General features: G+C 36.8%; 1 protein-coding gene across 5 annotated transcripts in view; it reads left to right on the forward strand.

The window, feature by feature from the left end:
- Positions 1-19,168, forward strand: part of LOC101892464 (afadin) — a 176,688-nt gene that overhangs the window by 38,078 nt on the left and 119,442 nt on the right. The window contains exon 1 of one of the 5 annotated variants that reach the window (XM_020039320.2): positions 18,443-18,514. The exons of the other annotated variants lie outside the window; for them this stretch is intronic. The gene's annotated coding sequence lies outside the window, so the exon portion shown is untranslated. Of the gene's footprint in view, positions 1-18,442; positions 18,515-19,168 lie in introns of those variants that run through there. 5 annotated transcript variants of the gene reach the window in all.

Consider the following 19,168-nt stretch of genomic DNA (forward strand, 5'->3'; position numbering starts at 1 on the left):
GGCCAAATGGGATACTCCCTTCGAGAGTTATCGTGCGCACCAGTCAGCCAGACGGACGGACATCGCTAGATCGACTTCAAATGTCCAGAAACGGATTTGGTTCAAAGAGACCTAGGCTCCAAATCCGTTATTTCTTTGGCATATCAAATGTTATATACCCTCTCTTGCCATATGGCTGAGGGTATAAAAATACCTCTCAATTTCTGAGGACAATTTTTCCATAGAAAGACCCTTGTTCTGTGGAGTATTTTTCCCATAGAGAAAATAAATTTTTCCAAAGGGCAATTTTTCCATAGAAAAAAAAATCGTCCTGTGGACAATTTTTTCCCATAGAAAGAAAATCGTCCTGTAGACATTTTTTTAATAGAAAAAAATCCTCTAGAAAATTTTTTTCATAGGTCTACCGTATAGAAGGCCTCTAATGGGTCTTCCAATCTATAGAAGTCCTCTACAAGGTCTTCTATTCCATAGAAGTCCTCTACGAGGTCTTCTATTCTATAGAAGTCCTCTACAAGGTCTTCTAAAGAATAGAACACCTTTGAAATATTGAATTATGCTCTTGTGTATAGATCCTTAGTCTTCTGTAGATTTTTTGTGGTACTCTATAGAAAAACCCCTTCTACCAGTGAAACTAATATTTGAAAAGAAAAAAATGCTATCCAGGCTACACCCTTTTTTCTGCCGGTACTAGCATTCATTCGATATCTTCCAGTTTCTACTGTCTTTAGTTCGTTTGACTGCCAGATGATAAGATTTTAGCTGGGTGATACCAGGCAACGTGAAAGGCAATGACCAGCAGAAGTGCGCCAGTAGGCAAATACGACATACTTTTATGCAACCAAATGCCAACTACCAGATTTTTAGTAGTTTGCTTTTAGCAATTTGTTGTTGTTGGTTAAGACCGATCGACCGACCTAATGACAGTAAAGTGGGTAGTGTTCGTTTGTTTGGTATTGCCCAAAGGGGTGTGCTTTGTTATGGCCCAGCTATCGCTGAGTGTGGTAAGAAAAGCTTTTTTTTTTAATTTGCAGGCAACCACAAGCATATCACATGGTGGAAATATTTAAAAAAACAATTGCTTTCATGTCAGTCAGGAAATCTAAGAAACCTAACAGCCAACAACCAACCTACCAACCAATTGGCAATATAATTGACATGCGTTGGACATCATATCTCTGTCGCTGTTCTGCTGTTGTTGTATGTTAATGCAACATCATGGGTTGTTGTACTTGCAACTCAAAAGCCGCTTAAATAGTTTTACGGCTTATAAGCGGCAAAACAGCATAAATATGTCCGAATATGTCCATAACTTAACTTCAATCAACAACAGTTATTGTACGCATGTTTTAGCCATATTTATTGACTTGGCTTGTGAAGAGCAAAAAAAAAAATATCCACCGGGAAAAATATGAAAACTTGTTCGTCTTCTTCTTGTCTTGTTTTTTTTTTTTCAATTAGTTGCATTGGTGTAGACAATTTTAGCACATTTGTCATTTGTTGTTATGAAAAAAAAAACTCCAGCTGCACAGTGGAATGCCTCTACCTTAAAAGGGAAAAATTCTACTAATTGATTTTTTTCCTAACTTGAGAACTGAGAACGACATTTTTTTCTATAAAAAAATGTCCCCACATCCACCGGGATGAATATTTTTTATAGAAAAATGTTCCCAGTCGCATTGAGGACGTGATTTTTTCTATAGAAAAAATGTCCCCAGACCCACAGGGGACGAGATTATTTCTATAGAAAAAATGTCCCCAGACAAATAGAGGTCGAGATTTTTTCTAAAAGAAAAATGTCCCCAAACTCACTGAGAACGAGATTTTTTCTATAGAAAAAATGTCCCTAGAGCCACAGAGCCCGAGATTTTTTCTGTAAAAAAAATGTCCGCAGACAAATAGTGATGGTGTGGGCCGCCATAACAGCCGATGGTCGCTCTCCGCTCGTATTAATCGTATGGTCGTGATGTTTTGAACAGTATGGTCGTTTACACAAATTGGTGTTTTGGAAAGTATGGTCGTTTACACAAATAAGTACTTTGAAAAGTATGGTCGTTCACACAAAGTGATGTTTTGGAAAGTAAAGTGGAAAATAAAGTGATGTTTTGAAAAGTATGTTCGTTCACGCAAAGTGATATTTTGAAAAGTATGGTCGCTTACACAAAGTGATATTTTGAAAAGTATGGTCGTTTACACAAAGCGGTGCTGTGAAAAGTATGGTCGTTCACACAAAGTGATATTTCGAAAAGTATGGTCGTTTACACAAAGTGATACAGGTTCGAAGATGGGCTATATGGAAACTCTGAAATTCTACACATAGTTCTGTGTGGGTACTTACCGCCTGTAAGAGATGTGTCTATATATGTATGAAAAGTATGGTCGTTTACACAAAGTGTGTTTTGGAAAGTTTGGTAGTTTACACAAAGTTTATCGACGAAAATGTTCTGTAGGATGTATTAAAGCCTCTTGGCACGCAAATATTTTGGCCGCAGGCCCTGGACATTCCAACAGGACTCAGCACCATCGCACTCAGTACGCGCCACCCCAGAATGGTTACAAATGAGGTTCCGTTGGACTATTGTGTCTGGAGTATTTTGGAAAGCACGGTTGGCACTAAATAATACCAAATTGTCGATCACCTCAAGCAAGCGCTGCGCCGGGAATGGGCCAAAATGCCGCAGAGAACATTCGGGCAGCGTGTGACTGCTTTATTGGCCGTTTGAAGGCCATAATTCGTGCCAAAGGTGACTAATTCGAACAAATCTAAACTTATTCCAACATGTGATGCTATTTCCGACATTTTTTGCTTTCATTCCTGTATTTTCATAACCTGTATTTTCCGTAGGAGTTGTGTCCTCAGATACTATTTTCGATAGAAAAATCTTGACTTCAGTTTCAAAGGCTATTTTTTTTTTTTTTTTTTTTTTTTTTTTTTTGATAATAAAAATATTCTATTAACCTAACCTAGAAACAGAGTAACGGAACTTTGGCATTCATTGGCAGTCATTACCCTGTAATGTCTATTATAATGGCACTAACATCTACTTCAAGTGATCTCCACTCCACTGTAATTATTTGGATTTAAAATAATTCCAGCTTGTGCCGCAGTTACCGCTTTCGCCACACCTCTTTTGGCAAACAAAACTTTAAAAAAGTGTGGATGGTTTTTTTTGGTGTTTTCGTGTGCAAACAAACTTTTTCTCATTTACTCCTCATTTTTTTTGTGATAATTTCGAGGTACGTAGCACCAACCAACAACATTCTCATCAACGACATGACCGTCATCATTAGCGTCAAACGTCAACTGGAAAAACTAACAGAGTTTTTCACTTAACTCTTAGTTTTCAGTTTGTTGTAATTGATTTTTTTTTGTAGTTGGCTGGCCTTTTTTTATAAAACGCATATTTTTTCTCTCCAAGATTTCTAGTTGAACCTCTTTTTTGTTGTTGTGGTGTTGGTGGTGGGCCAGCCTAGGCCAGCTAGCCAGCTACTGACAGATTGCCTGACTGCCTGGTCAATTTGCCATGGTTGTTGATCATGAAATCCCAATAAAATCTCATAACATGGGGGGTAATGATGCCCGCCTGATCTCCTCTACAATAATTGTACATTAAACGAGAAGCTAACAAAAAAAAAAAAAAACAACTTTCACATTAACATATGACTTGGCCATGATTGGACCGGCGAACAGACAGACAGACGGAAATTTGTTCGTCTCGGCCATTTCCATAACATCGATTGTCTCTTGATTTACTCATTTTTGGGTGCAAAGGAGGCAGGCTATTAATTAGATTTGAACTGAATGTGAAACTGAGACATAAAAAGTAAATGTTTAGCTTAATCAGGCATTAACCAAGATTTTTTATGGCTGGTCACCGAGATTTGCCGCTGCTGTTGCTTGTTTGGTTTTTCGAAATTGATTTGAGGTAATTTTAATGACAGCTATCGATTGCCTAATGCAAAAATAACAAACGTTTTCTTTGGCCGTAGATAAAATTGGAACTGTGCATGGCTTTCTTGGTATGATACAGAAATCACGACATTTTTTGTTTGGATAACTATTTCATAGTTTGTGGTCGGATATTAATTGGATGTAATTAATTTTAAAGAAAATGAAACTTATTAAAAATCGTATTTCATAAGGGTGTATATAGGAAAACTTGTCGAGAAACATTTTTTACTCTAAAAAATGTCTTAATCTTAGTTGTATATAACTTACGGAAAGAGATAACAGCCATTATAATTTACCTAATGGTGGAGGATATTTAAAGTCCGGCTCAGCTACTAAGAGCTGGACTAAGTAGCGTTGGAAAAATTTGGCTAGGATCATCAAAAAACCGAATATTGGTGGGTTCTGTTATATGGAAACAATTGACCACTATGGACAAAGTTCTGATACCGGTTTGTAGAATCCATTATGAACGTTGACCTGCATTTACAAAAACTTGCTCAGGCGCTAAAAAGATTGATAAGATATGTTTCTTTAAATGAGAGGAAATATTCGTGTCCAAAGTCTGAAAAATGGACCTTATGTTCCTGCTACTGAAGCCAGGCAAGAATGCCATTAAAGGCGAATCATACAGGTCGATTTCTTTTTGTCACCAGTACCAAAGACTCTTGAGGCTTTACTTCTCCCCAGCATCAGGGGAAGCTATGCAGTTGCCAAATATCTACAGGGATTCCGTCCACAACACAGCACCACAACAGCATTGCACGTCATACGTCAAAACGCCAGAACAAGTCGTGTCATAGAATAGAATTAGTAGCCCTTGGCCCATCAAAGACATTTGATAGAGTAAGCCACACCACACTGTTTGAGGATGGAGAGACAACTACCCCTTGGCCAAATTTGAAATGTTGAACTATGTGGGCGGGCGCCAGTCCTACGTGGAATTCCATAACCAGAAGTCCCAAACCTCATAAAGTGGAACAGGGAGTTTCCCAGGATGGGGTGATATATCCGGACCTGTTTAACCTCCATCTTTCCAGAACTCCTTGCTCGTAACGTACCCTTGAGATTGTAACGGATACGGAGGGTATATGTAAAGTTGTACACCTATCGTGCCAAGCTTGACACCTACCTCAACGAGGAATACAAAATTATCCGATCCTAAATCAAAGGCCACACATATTACCGCATGGTCTTCGGAGATGAGAACAGAGCTGAATGTTCAGGTCGATGGAAATATAATTCCGTCCCGAACTAACCCAAGATTCTAGGGGTCACATTATACCGCATTTTTAAGTCGTCCGCGCAAGACACAGCTATCTGTGACAAAATGAAAAGTTGAAACAAGGTCCTCAAGGCACTAGGCGGCTAGCACTTGATGTGCCTTAAAGGAGACCTTGCTGACCTGAGGCCTGCTGCCCTGAGAACTGCGAGAGGATGCCTTCGAATGACACCTAACCATACGTCAGCATAACCATATGCTTTCGTTGCGGTACCTGCTTGGGGGTCATCGTGGGCGTCATCCATACATATGATGGTATGGATGACGCCCACAATGATGGTGGATAAAAATCCCTCACCTAGGCGTGTCAGGATGGACATACATGATATATAAAGAGAGAGGTCCAACGCTATAAGAGAGAGCCTCTAAATCAAGAAGAGTATGAGGCAGGTCTGAGTGGCATTCCTAATGAAGCAGTCACAGAAGCCATCAATAATATAGAATTAATGCCGTATTCGGAGTTTACCACCATCTACCATGATGGTGAAGAACGCCGATTTCCTAAGGTAGTTTTGGCGTAATTGCGTTCAGGATAGTGCAGTCGTCTCAATTCGTATTGTGGTCGAATTGTAGAAGATGTGCCCAACGTCTGACCGGTGTGTGACACAGGCCTGCATAATAGAGTGCGCCTCTTTAATCGTCCTGCCAAATCTATTATATTCACTCTAGAAGTTCTTTGGTTACAACCCTAATTTTTGAATCTGAATTGGAACCGGATTAACAGAAATCGAACAAAACATGTGCAGCTGTCACAATAACTAGTCTCCTTTGGAAAGATTTCGCATTCTAATATTTTTTTCCTTCAATACAATTTATGATTTTTATTAAATATGTAATCTTCTTCATTTTGTTTATCTCTTCCATTCACAAAACTTAGCTGTTGTCTGCAATGATTAATTGCGGACAATATCAAAACTTCAACTATTGCTGATGTTCATTGACTTGGTGCGCAAAATCAATTCATCCATCTTTCACTTCGAAAATGTGCGGATGTTAAACTTTCCTTTTTCGTAGACAAAGAAAGAAAGAGAAAAAATAATGAGATTTGTTTCATTGTACCGTTGGAGATTATGAAATAGATTTGTTATTGCCTTTTTAATGAAATCAACTTTTATTTGGTATTAACAACATATTTTCTCCATCAATGGTTTGTTTTTTTTTTTTTTTTTTTTTTTTGAAAAAATGATGGATTTTGCAGTAAGCTTTTCAAATTGGTTTATTCAATTAAAAAAAAAATAAATAAAAGTAAAAAAATAAAACAAAAACTCTGACTGAAGATTAAAATAGATTTCTTTCTTAATTTGACATTACGTATTGTCCTTAGGATTTCTAAAACACACTTAGAAGCTCCCCAGAATTTTGAACCCAAAAAACCTATAGTATAAAGTAATAAGTATAGTGATAGAGCATAATTATATGGTGGCTATACGATATCGTGGACCGATATAGCCCATCTTCGAACTTGACCTGTGTGCAGACAAAAGACTGATCTATGCAAAATGTTAGCTTCATATCTTAATTCGTTCTGACTCTAGCGTGATTACAACAGACGGACGGGCGGGCATGGCAACCAACTTCCGACTGCTGTAATTTCTAAGCCAATTGTCCGACAGCTGTTAAAATTATTCCAGTGACAGCTCATTATATTGTTTACAGGGGTACAAAAGCACTTTGGTGAGAATTTTCCAGAAAAAAAGTTATTCGTGATGGTGGAATTCAAGCGTGATAGTGTGATTTCTTTATATTTGGCTGGAAACCCACAAGTGGCTATCGTTAGAGTACTCCAGCATTTAAATGTGAATAAATCTTTTGTGTCTCGCCCGATGACAAGGAAGTGGGCGGAAGAAAACAGCAACATCAGCAGAAATGGTTCGAAAAGTAAAGAAGCGACTTGATCGAAATCCGCGTCGCAGTGGTCGAAAAATGGCTTGTGAGCTGAACATATCACAATATTCCATTCGTCAAATATTAAAAAATCAGCTCGGGGTAAAGCCATTGAAATTCCAAAAAGTGCAAGAACTTACACCGCAACAGAAAGAAAATAGACTTAAAAGAGCTAGAGAATTGCTTCGCTTGGCCGAAAGTAGTGAACTGCCGAATTTGGTTTTTTCCTATGAGAATACATTCGTTGTCCAGCAGTTTAAAAAAAAAAAAACAAAATGATCGTGTTTACTTGCCAAAGAGGTTAGCTGAAAATGTGCACCTTCGGTTAGCCACCAGAACTCAAGGGCCAGCCAATGTGATGGTGTGGGCTGCCATAACAGCCGATGGTCGCTCTCCGCTCGTATTAATCGTATGGTCGTGATATTTTGAAAAGTATGGTCGTTTACACAAGGTGATGTTTTGGAAAGTATGGTCGTTTACACAAAGTGATATTTTGAAAAGTATGGTCGTTTACACAAAGTGATGTTTTGAAAAGTATGGTCGTTTACACAAAGTGATATTTTGAAAAGTAGGGTCGTTTACACAAAGTGAAAGTATGGTCGTTTACACAAAGTGATATTTTGAAAAGTATGGTCGTTTACACAAAGTGGTGCTGTGCAAAGTATGGTCGTTTACAAAGTGATATTTTGAAAAGTATGGTCGTTTACACAAAGTGATACAGATATCAGTCTTTTGTGTGCAGGCAGGTCATGTTCGAAGATGGGCTATATGGAATTGTCTGAAATTCTACACAATTAGTTCTGTGTGGGTACTTTACCGCCTGTAAGAGATTTGTCTATATATATGTATGAAAAGTATGGTCGTTTACACAAAGTGATGTTTTGGAAAGTATGGTCACTTACACAAAGTGATGTTTTGAAAATATGGTAGTTTATCGTCGAAAATATTCTGGAGGGTGTATTAAAGCCTTGGGCACGCAAACATTTTGGCATCATCGCACTCAGCACGCGCCTTCCCAGAATGGTTACAAAATGAGGTTCCTCGCTTCATTTCCAGCGCCCAATGGCCACCAAAATCTCCGGATACCAATCCGTTGGACTATTGTGTCTGGAGTAATTTGGAAAGCAACGTTGGCACTAAAACATACCAAAGTATCGATCACCTCAAGCAAGCGCTTCGCCGGGAATGGGCCAAAATACTGTAGAGCATCATTCGGGCAGCGTGTGACGGTTTCATTGGCCGTTTGCAGGCCATAATTCGTGCCAAAGTTGACCAATTCGAACAAATCTAAACTTATTCCAAACTTTGATGCTATTTCCGACATTTTTTGCTTTCATTCAATAAAATTTAAAAAAAGGTAGAAGTAGAACGAAAGCATAACAAGTGGAGAAAGTTGTAAATGTTTATAAGTGCGGTTGTAAGATTTAGAAGACTTTCCAAAAGAATTTTAGTTTTATTTAATTCTTTGGTTCCTCTTCTATTGAGCTTACGATCTCGTCATTTGGGTAAAAAATGTTTTTTGTCATAGAAGTTATTTTTAAAATAACTTCTGGGGCGAATATCCCAGACAAAAAACAAGGGAACTGATGAGGATTGGTGGCTCTTTCCGAAACCTAGGTATTCCCTGCCTTACCCCCTGGTAAACATTACCTTCGTTCTCCACTAATAAACAAACGTTGTTTTTATAAAAACAACAATAAAGGAATAAAGCCTGGCCATTTTGCAACAACAAAATACTACGGTATCCCGAACAAACAAGCCACACTGTTCTGGTACAAATTTTGGCGTTTGACTTTGCTTCAGTTTTTTATCTTACTCTTTAGTCATCAAAATACCGAATATCGGGGGATACTGTTATATGGGGGCTATACGATATCGTGGACCGATATAAACCATCTTCGAACTTGACCTGCGTGAAGACAAAAGACTGATCTGTGTAAAATTTTAGCTTCTTATCTTATATAATTATAATTATTATTTCCATGAGTTATAAACGGAATAACGAACTTAATATACCCTCCATACTATGTATGGATATAATGTATATTAGTATGCATTATTTCAATATTTTTTGAGAGTGTTTCCAGCCATGCCTTATTTCTCATTAACATTGGGCGGAGTATTTGGCCTTCTCAATTCATAATTAACCTAAGCCAGCTTTCTTTGTTCGGTTTCCATAAAATATATTTGATACAATCTCGGCTTATTCAATATAACCTGGCAAAAGCTTAGAAAGAATATTGAATTTCACGTAACGACTTAAGGAAGTAATCAATAATAAAATTTGAATAATTGTGTCACATATGAATTTGAAATACAATTGACACATAAACGTGAACAAGGTGTGCCATAGCAGATCGAACCAAAAAAAAAAATATTTCCCATCACAAAAAAATATTTACTTTCAATTTTACTAATAATAATAACAAAGATAAAACTAATAAAATTATGAAAACAAATAATAATTTTATTCACATACTACAAACTGAAGTATGTGAAAATATTTATATGAAAAATCTGCATTGAAAACACCTGCATTTGAACTGCAACAACTACTTTTTGAAGTGACACAGCCATCAGCCAGTACTTGAAATGTAAATGGAATTCCAAAGTAAAAACAATTTATGATGACTAACGACGACGACGAACATGTCCAACGTGTCGTGCATACTTAACGTCATATGTGATTGTTGTTGTTGTTTTTTTTTTTTTTTTTAGTTTAAATAAGGTTAATTTTGTAATAAATAAAATTCAAATTCAATATAATTGCCAACTTGACTTAGCCGAGTAACGATTTTCAAAGTTTTTTTCTGTTTGCTGGGTGAAGTCGTCTTTATGGTCATCCACAGATCGCTGATAAGTCCAGTACGCTGAACATGAAATGACCATATCCGTTCATAAAAAAATCTGTAAGTGATTTGTTTTTCAGTTTGTATTGAGAAACCAAAACATGACTTAGTCACTTTCTTTTGGGTTATGAAATGTTGTGAAAAATATATAAAACAAGATAATGACAAACATAATTTCTGAGTGTATAATTCAACAATGGTGTTAGGTTTATGTTGCCAAATTGATAAGGCTATGGGAAGCTAATTGTTGTCGGCCGACTAATACCCATTGACTTCAAATATCAATATATATTATTTATTTGTATTAAAAATTAATTATCAATGACATTTGTGTTTAGTTCATTACTTTGTTCTACAAATATTTATTCTTTAATAAGTAGATATTTTATGCATTTATATCTTTTTATTGGAGAATAAATATTTCTTCAGATAAAGAATGTGAAAGCCATAAAAGTTAACTTAGAAACCCATAAAGTCTACTTATAAGGAATACCAGAATATATTTTTAAGAAAGTTTATAAAGAAAATCTCTTTTGAGGAACCTAAAAATATCTTTCTACGTAGAAGTCCTCATGGTCCTTCTACAACAATTAATGACCTGCAATTAATAGTTAATATTTTAGTATTTTAAGGGAAATCTAATTTGAGATCAATTATGAGATCAATAAATGCCGTTAATAACATTGTGCAATAAAATTCAATTTTTTCAATAATTACAAGGAAACCCCCGAGTAATTTACATAAGTTGAGATACAAAAAGAAAACACGTCTATCAGCGTTTTGAAAGTTTACATCGTTAATTACCAATAATTCTACCACATTTTTGAAGTTTTGGATTAAGAGACCTTGGTAACCATATTGGCTTGGACAATATTCTAGATAAAACACGAGGAGGAACATTTTTTGTGAACATGGGGTCTTTTTGGTCCTTTTTTCGAGATATGATTAAAAATGTCTTATACAAAGCAAAATTTTATACGGACGAAAAAAAACTAAAATATTTCCTATTTTTTGCCATGCATTTTGCTTTGGTCTTTCTTTGAGTTGATGCATGAAAGTGTCATAAAACGACGTTTTAGACAGTAGGTGTCAAGAAAAGAAATATTCTACACCAAATTTCACTATAAGTCTCCGAATAGACTATATATCTAGGTAAAATAGTTTTTTAGAAAATGATATCCAATATATAAATTATAAGCGAAAATTATGTTTCTACGTTTTTACTATTTTTTAACACGTTTGCATTCTTAGTCAAAATCTCCATGAATATTTAATTTTTTGGGGAGGTGTCAAAGGAAGAAAAAGTGAGATCAAATTTTATTGTGAGTCTCAGAACGAGAGAAATATCTAAACTTAATACAGGGTGAGATAAAAAACTGTAATAAAGTCAAACGCCATAATTTTTACATGTTTTTTTAATTTTATTGAATGAAAGCAAAAAAACATCGAAGATAGCATCAAATTTTAGAATAAGTTTAGATTCTTTCGAATTGGTCACCTTTTGCACGAATTATGGCCTCCAAACGGCCAATGAAACCGCCACACGCTGCCCGAATGTTGTTTTGCGGTATTTTGACTCATTCCCGCCGAAGCGCTTTCTTGAGGTGATCGATACTTTGGTATTTTTTACTGACAACCATTCATTCCAAAATACTCCAGATACAATAGTCCAACGGATTGGTATCCGGAGATTTTGGTGGCCATTGTGCGCTGGAAATGAAGCAAGGAACCTCATTTTGTAACCATTCTTGGGTGGCGCGAGCTGAGTGCGATTTTACTGAGTCCTGTTGGAATGTCCAAGGTCTGCGGCCAAAATGTTTACGTGCCCAAGGCTTTGATACACCCTCCAGAATATTTTCGCGATAATATTCGACATTTATTCTGATGCCACGGTCGATTAATACGAGCGGAGAGCGACCATCGGCTGTTATGGCGGTCCACAACATCACCATGGCCGGCGCGTTCTGGTGGCTAACTGTAGGTGCACATTTTCAGCTGACCTCTTTGGTCAGCTGACCACACGACCATTTAGTTTGTTTACAAACTACAGGACAGCGAATGTTTCTCATCGAAGAAAACCAAATTCGGCAGTTCACCACTTTAGGCCAAGCGAAGCAACTCTTTAGCTTTTTATACCCTCCACTAAAAAAGTATGGAGGGTATATTAAGTTCTTCATTCCGTTTGTAACTCATCGAAATAATCCTTTTAGACCCAACAAAGTATATATATTCTTGATCAGCGTAAAATTCTAAGACGATTTAGACATGTCCGTCCGTCTGTCCGTCTGTTGTAATCACGCTACAGTCTAAACGAATTAAGATAGGAAGCTAAAATTTTTCACAGATCCCACTTTTGTCTGCAGGCAGGTCAAGTTCGAAGATGGGCTATATCGGTCCACGTTATCGTATAGCCCCCATATAACGGTACCCCCCGATATTCGGTTTTTTGATGATTTCAGCCACATTTTCTAATGGAATGGTCTGAAAATCCACACAAGAAGTTCCTTATGAGTACTTTTTCCCTTGAAAGAGAATTATCTATATAGGTCCACGATATCGTATAGCCCCCATATAACGGAATCCCCCGATATTCGGTATTTTAATGATTTTAGTTACATTTTCAATGGAATTGTCTGAAATTGTACACAAGAGGTTCTTTGTGAGCAGTTTACCCCCTGACAGAGAATTCTCTATATAGGTTAACGATATCGCATATCCCCCATATAACGGCACCCCCGATATTCGGTATTTTGATGATTTTAGCCATATTTTTCTATGGTATTGTCTGAAAATTCACACAAGGAGTTCTTTGTGAGCACTTTAACCCCTGAAAAGTAATTGTCTATATAGGTTCCCATATATCGGCACCTTCCCATATTTTCAAGATTTTAACACAATTTTTAATAGATTTAATTTTTTGAAAATTTTCTAATTCGTTCCAAATGGTGGAGGGTATTCAAAGTTCGGCCCGGCCGAACTTACTGCTTTTTTACTTGTTTGAGTCTATTTTCTTTCTGTTGCGGTGTAAATTCTTGCACTTTTTGGAATATAAATAACATTTTTTCAATATTTGCCGAATGGAATATTGCGATATGTTCAGCCCACGAGTCATTTTTCGGACACAGTGACGTGGGGTTTCGATCAAGTCGCTTCAGTCACTCCTGCCACTCCATTAGCTTAGAACATCAACATCGTCAGTTTAAGAGGCAAAATTTAAGACATCGACATTTTTAAACATTGTCCCATATATATTGAAGGATTTCATTATTCCTTATGTTTTCCCTTGTTATTGACACCATTCTTTAAATTTTTAGCTTCATAACATTGGTCTTGACTCTGCAATCTTTAAAATGTTTTACCCAAAGTCCCAATTATACACCTCTTTATCTTTCCACATCCTTTGCTTTTGCCTAGAAAAAATCTAATAAATATTTATGAAGCAATCGAATAAAATTCTCAGCTGGTTAATGTCGATCGATTAGCGAACACAAATTTTTCTACAATTCACAATTCGAACTTAATTAAGTACTTTAGTGACACCACAAACACTAGCTCAACAACGACCACACACACACACACACATCCAAGTGCCGGTATTGTTGTATCCATTCGTTGTAGTGCTCTCTTTGTCTCGGTTATGGTGTAAACATGACAATATTTGTACTACGAATTGTCTACACAATATTGACACAAATGACATACTTATTTAACTTAACTAGTCCGACCAAATGAATTTCACAGCTTTGAGGGAAAGATATGGGCGCTAGTGGTGGAATAGAGCGAGAGTGGCGGATAGATAGACATGCCAACAAATTAGTGTTAAGTTTAATTTAAAGCTGTCAATTGTTAAGACATTACGAAAACAATTTCATTCATATTAAGTTAATTTGTAAAGGAGCGGAAGAGAGAGGAAGAGAGAGAGGTGGAACTTGGGGAATGTGTGAAAGATATACAAAACTACATATGACAACATAAATATTACAGGTTTTAATTTTCTTCCTTTTTTTCTATCTTTGCAGGTATGTTTTCGATTTCGTTAAAGAAGACAATGTAAGTAGGGATTTTTATGGAATATGGAATATATGGTACAGGGTGAGATAAAAAAAAACTGCAAAAAATCAAACGCCATAATTTTGACATTTTTTTTAATTTTATTGAATGAAAACAAAAACTGTCGGAAATAGTATCTAATTTTAGAATAAATTTAGATTTGTTCGAATTGGTCACCTTTGCCACGAATTATGGCCTTCAAACGGCCAATGAAACCGTCACACGTTGCCCGAATGTTGCTCTGTGATATTTTGGCCCAATCCCGGCGAAGCGCTTGCTTGAGGTGATCGACACTTTGGTATTTATTTATTCTGACGCCACGGTCGATTACTACGAGCGGAGAACGACCATCGGCTGTTATGGTTGCCCACACCATCACCATGGCCGGTGCTTGAGTTCTGGTGGCCAACCGAAGGTGCACATTTTCAGCTGACCTCTTTGGTCAGTAAATACGATCATTTTGTTTTTTTTTTTTTTTTCATCGGAGAAAACCAAATTCGGCAGTTCACCACTTTCGGCCAAGCGAAGCAACTCTTTACCTTGGTTGCAGTTTTTTTCATCTCACCCTGTATATTCATGATCGGCATAAAATTTTATGTCGATTTAGCAATGTCCGTCTGCCTGTAGAAATCTATGTAGCTTCCGAACAAAATGAAGTAGATTGCGATGCATTTTAGGTCCATAGAATTTTTAGTATTGAAATGGGCTAAATAGACCCCATAATTAATATGGACCCCTTATAACTATACCATCAGATTTAAGATCTTGATTTTTGTGATATTTTAGGTGGTTGTATTATTATCACCCAAGTTTTTGGTCATACCTTGCAATTTCCATTAAAATGAGTGTTTAAGAGTCTAATATTAATTATACTTCCTAAAATCTCATTAATTTTTTCATTATATCTGAACAAATCTATCATTAAATAATTTTTCATAAGCGCCAACTTTGAACACCTGTTCGTGAAAAATCCGCTCAGAAATAATTGCAATAACCTCATATGCCTTGGTAGAGTAATAAAATAATTAATACTGACATCTTGTAGTTTTCTGTGTCACTAATGCATCAGTTGCTCTACTCTGTGCCGTCGGCTATTCTGGCTGGCTGTTTGTTCGCCCATCTGTCATACCACCAATTATAGTTGTGCCGCATGAGGAGACAATAGCAACAGCCGATGCAACGCCGGCAACCATTCCACATGGCTGCTACTTGTGTTTGGTGAAACGAACTTCATTTTGGCACAACTCCATTATGGAGGGGAGGCACAGTGGGACAAAGTCGAAATTACACCATGTGACAAAATTCAATTTTTTTTAATAATTACAGGAAATCCCCAGTCGAGTACAAAAATAGATCTAAACAAGTTAAAAAGTATCAGTCGGTTTAGCCGACAGATGTATATCCTCAGCCAATCAGATGAAAAAACTGCAATTTCAGACTGCTGTCATTTCTAAGCCAATCGTCCGACAGCTGTTAAAATTATTCCAGTAACAGCTTATTATATTGTTTACAAGCGTACAAAAGCATTTTGGTGAGAATTTTCCAGAAAAAAAGTTATTCGTGATGGAATTCAAGCGTGATAGTGTGATTTCTTTATATTTGGCTGGAAAAGGACAAGTGGCTATCGTTTGTGCACTCCAGCATTTAAATGTGAATAAATCTTTTGTGTCTCGTACCATCGCTCGTTGCCGTGATACTGGTAGCGTAGTCCGAAATATGTCAAGGAAGGGGACGGAAGAAAACAGCAACATCAGCAGAAATAGTTCGAAAAGTAAAGAAGCGACTTGATCGAAACCCGCGTCACAGTGGCCGTGAGCTCAACATATCGCAATATTCCATTCGGAAAATATTGAAAAATGAGCTCGGGGTAAAGCCATTGATATTCCAAAAAGTGCAAGAACTTACACCACAAAGAGAATAGACTCAAAAGAGCTAAAGAGTTGCTTCGCTTGGCTGAAAGTGGTGAACTGCCGAATTTGGTTTTCTCCGATGAGAAAACATTCGTTGTCCAGCAGTTTGTAAACAAACAAAATGATCGTGTTTACTTGCCAAAGAGGTCAGCTGAAAATGTGCACCTTCGGTTGGCCACCAGAACTCAAGCGCCGACCATGGTGACGGTGTGCCGATGGTCGCTCTCCGCTCGTATTAGTCGTATGGTCGTGATGTTGTGAAAAGTATGGACGTTTACACAAAGTGATATTTTGAAAAGTATGGTCGTTTACACAAAGTGGTGTTTTAAAAAGTATGGTCGTTTGCACAAAGTGATATTTTGAAAAGTATGGTCGTTTACACAAAGTGATGTTTTGAAAAGTATGGTCGTTTACACAAAGTGATGTTATGAAAAGTATGGTCGTTACACAAAGTGATACAGACTGATATCTGATATCTTTTGTGCGCAGGCAGGTCATGTTCGAAGATGGGCTATATGGAATTGTATGAAATTCTACACAATTAGTTCAGTGTGGGTACTTTACCGCCTTTAAGAAATTTGTCTATAAATATGTATGAAAAGTATGGTCGTTTAAACAAAGTGGTGTTTTGGAAAGTATGGCCGTTAATCGACGAAAATATTCTGTAGGGTGTATTAAAGCCTTGGGCACGCAAACATTTTGGCCACAGGCCATGGACATTCCAACAGGACTCTGCACCATCGCGCTCAGCACGCGCCACCCCTGAATGGTTACAAAATGAGGTTCCAGTCCGTTGAACTATTGTGTCTGGAGTATTTTGAAAAGCAAAGTTGGCACTAAAAAATACCAAAGTGTCGATCACCTCAAGCAAGGACTTCGCCGGGAATGGACCTAAATACCGCAGAGCAACATTCGAGCAGCGTGTGACTGTTTCATTGGCCGTTTGAAAGCCGTTATTCGTGCCAAAGGTGGCCAATTCGAACAAATCTAAACTTATTCTAAAATTTGAAGCTTTTTCCGACATTTTTTGCTTTTATTATATATAATTTAAAAAATAGTGTAAAAATATGGCGTTTGACTTTGTTGCAGTTTTTTTTAGCTCAGCCTTTATATTCTCAACCGATTTCGGGTTAATTTTGCACCAAATGACCTGAATTTTGACACATCCGATTCAGTCTAGAATCAAGTACATAAAATTTGGAGAAAATCGGCTCAGATATAGCTTTCTATCATTTAGACCAAATTTTGCACATGCCGATATAAGCACTTTAAGGTATAACCAAATTTCTAGGATATATATCTGCAGTCTTCCCTTTCCAACTTTCTTAGTCCCATTATTCTTTATTCTGGTTCCGTCTTACCTCAAAAAATGCATTTTAAAATGTCCACATTCCCACTGTGTGCGTTAACACGAATTGCACATCTTTCCTATGAGTTGCTGAGGGGGATATCTTCCCCTGTCCTCCACATAAATTGTCACCATTATTATGTCAAATTAAATTGAGTCATACTCCAAAGTACAAAATTAAAGGAGCTGCGGAAAATTTGAAAAAAAAAATGAAAATTAATGAAAAAACTGTAACTGCATTAAATTGTGGAGGTGAAACACAACACGATTGCCCAAAACCGCAAGCGTTGAGACTTTGGCGGTAGATCGCTGGCTGACTGGCGGGCAGCCACCCAATCAGACCATGTTAATTGGGCGTTATGGTGGCAGCCGACAAACAGACGGAAAGACAAACGAACACTTGACACACACGACATCATGCAAATGCAGCATGGCATTGCCAACGTGATGCATTGTTGCAACAAGTGCAGCAACAGTGGTGGCAGGTCAAATTGCATGCAACTCCGAATGTGTGTGAGTCTGTGTGTGTGTGTTCGCTGAGGTGCCATACCTGTTTGGCTAATGATTTACACAAATTAATTATGATTTAAATGTAGAGGGAAATTTTACAAAATACAACCACACACACACGAACACATCTTGGCGACATGCATACTAATTTGTTTATTGCACCGCAATAAAGTTGTATGCCACAAGTAAATGATGGCCGCCGCTTCGTCCCCTTTTAATGCATTTGTCTAATAGCTAAATTTTTCTCCTCATAGTTAATCAGGTAATTTTTTCGTTCCACAGTTGTTTTCTGAAGGGTTAGGCCTTCAGAGTATTTTCAACAATTTTCATAATTTCAGACATAATTCAACTGTCGTCTTTGCGTGATCATTATTTTTAACCGTTTTGTGTGTCGTCATCATATTTTTACTTCATTCGTGTTGTTAATAATTTCGAAAAGTGGAAAAAGATAAAGCCTTAAAAACGAAGAATAATTGAAATAAAACTACTTAAAAGATCAACAATAGTTTGCCTTGTTAGTTTGTGTTGTGCGGGGATTCTTATTATTTTGCTAATTTATTAATACGTACGTGTGTGTGTGTGTGTAAATTTGTAATGTAACCAAAAGGGTTATCAGATAAGAGATATTAAAAAAAATAATAACAAATAATAATTTAGCTGCTGAAATAAATACGTGCAATATATAAAGTTAGAAAAATCCCAAATCGCATAACCTTTGCAGGGGGTCATAATTTGGTAAGTTTTGGACGTTGTTCAATGGATTCTGAATAGTGACTTTTGGTCCAAATTTAGCCTCTGATGTTGTCCCAAGTTAAAAAATTAAAATTCAAGATTCCGGAAATCTCAACTAGGTTTTTAAAATTGTTAAAATAAAAATAAGTCTGAAAAGAGTATCAGTAGGCCTGCTGACATCCTAAGGTTTGATCTATGTTTAATTATGCTGTGCAACACTAAAAATTTGATGAGAGATAAATCCAGCAGATTATGAAAGTAGAGCTGAAAATAGAAGACACGTGTATCGGCGTTTTGAAAGTTTTCATTGCAGATTAATCAAACTAGTGGGGGTGGGCAATTAGCCCCTCTTCCACACTTTTGGACATTTTCGGATAAGGATTCCTTGGAATCTTTGCATTTTACGTAAATATTTATTTGACAATATTACAGATAACAATACGAGGTCTATTTTGGTCAGAAAAATTAACCCTCAAGCGAGTCAACAAACGGGTCTTTTTGGACCTTTTTCCAAAATATGGTTTAAAATTCCCTGTTAACGTGGTCGTAGCCTGTCAAAATATTTTACAATTTTATTTTGTCATAAGATTCTACTCAAAGACGAGATCAAATGTCTAAATCTTACATAATTTATATATGATCATAAGGGTTTTAGGG

The sequence above is a fragment of the Musca domestica genome, unplaced genomic scaffold (assembly GCF_030504385.1).
Source record: "Musca domestica strain aabys unplaced genomic scaffold, Musca_domestica.polishedcontigs.V.1.1 12, whole genome shotgun sequence".
Lineage (NCBI taxonomy): Eukaryota > Metazoa > Arthropoda > Insecta > Diptera > Muscidae > Musca > Musca domestica.